The sequence below is a fragment of the Mus pahari genome, chromosome 14 (genome assembly GCF_900095145.1).
Source record: "Mus pahari chromosome 14, PAHARI_EIJ_v1.1, whole genome shotgun sequence".
Lineage (NCBI taxonomy): Eukaryota > Metazoa > Chordata > Mammalia > Rodentia > Muridae > Mus > Mus pahari.
Window position 1 is genome coordinate 26,096,727 of NC_034603.1, and position 1,470 is coordinate 26,098,196.

Genomic DNA, 1,470 nt, shown 5'->3' on the forward strand with positions numbered 1-1,470 from the left:
AGGGCTACACAGAGAAACCCTGTCTCAAAAAAACAAAACAAAAATAAATTTAAAAAGTTAATAATCTCTCAAGCTACACCTCCCTGTCCCTCTATGACAACCAAGTCCTTTCTCCAAGGTCCCTCTTTTTCTTGGCCCCAGGGAGGTTTCCCTACAGATTCCTACAGTAGAACAGGGCTCTGAAGGGCTGGGGAGATAGATGGCTCAGGGGTTGAGAGCACTTGTTCTTGCAGAGGACTTGGGTTTAATTCACAACACCCCTACTGTGGCGCACAGCCATCCATAACTCCAGTTCTAGGGGAGCCAACAGCTTGTGATCTCTGTGGGCACTAGGCACGCACATGATACACACATGCAAGCAAAACATTTATACACACAAAATAAGTAAACCTGTTTTTGACATAGGGTTTCTCTGGGTAGCCCTGGCTACCTGGAATTTGCTTTGTAGACCAGGCTAGCCTCAAATCACATAGATCAGCCTGCTTCTGCCTCCCACGTGCTGGGATTGGACAGGGTTGGAGCAGGGCTGAGAGGTTTCCTAGTAGGTGGGATTTCTGCCCCTGAGCTGAGTGCGCAGGGAGGGAGTGAATAGACAATGCGAAGGGACAGAAGCCCCAAGGAGCTGCAATGAAAGGCGAGTAGTTCTCCAAGGACCAGGCTCGCTGGGTCTCAACATGGTGCCATCATTAAGAGGGGCTCCGAATGGAGGCAGCAGGGTCAGACCAACAGCTCTGACCGCGGTCTGGATGGCAGGGTTCCCAGGCAGACTTCTGACCTCCCCACCTGGCCAGCCAACAGAGTTCCTCCCCCCTCTCTCAGAAGAACGTGGTGGTGGCATCTGAGTGCTAACTCCCGAAAACTAGCCATTTCCAGGAACTGAAACTGAAAGCTGCTCTGGCAGCAGGCCCCCGCCCCTTGGGGAGGAGGCAGGCGGGGCTCATGCCTAGAAGTTGGGGACTTACTTCTGGGCCAAAATAGATAGAGCAGGGTCTGAGAGGAAACCCAGAAGCTCAGGCTGCCTTTCAGCTGCTCCTGCCTCTGCTAATCGCTCTTCCCCACAGGACCCTGCCCCTCCACACTTCTCTCTCCCTCCTGACCTGGGCCTGGATTGCAGTTTTGTAAGGCTTCTGAGCAGGTAGGTGGGGGGCTCCTGATTGGCCTGTAACCCTGCTCAGGGCAGGGGAGTCCGGGGTTCCTCTGGGGGACCGTGTGCAGCAGGCACCCTCCTGCACTCCTGCACTGTCCTCAGGACCAGAGTGCCTGGTGCTTTTGGTGTTTTTTGGCTGAATCAAGTCCTTCTAGCCTACCAGCAGTGGGCTTCTTTTTACCTGGGTGTCCCTGGGTTTGTGGGGCTTCTGAGGGGGCCTAGTTTAAGGAAAGCAGGTGGGATTTTACTCAAATTCTCTTGGCCACTCCTTTCTCTCTCTCTCTCTCTCTCTCTCTCTCTCTCTCTCTCTCTCTCTCTCTCTC

At 53.7% G+C, this 1,470-nt stretch overlaps 1 protein-coding gene across 1 annotated transcript in view; it reads left to right on the plus strand.

Moving 5' to 3' along the window:
* The first annotated feature begins 913 nt into the window (after window positions 1–913).
* Window positions 914–1,470, plus strand: part of LOC110332193 (immunity-related GTPase family M protein 1-like) — an 8,270-nt gene continuing 7,713 nt past the window's right edge. The window contains exon 1 of the mRNA XM_021213279.1: window positions 914–1,135. The gene's annotated coding sequence lies outside the window, so the exon portion shown is untranslated. The remainder of the gene's footprint in view (window positions 1,136–1,470) is intronic.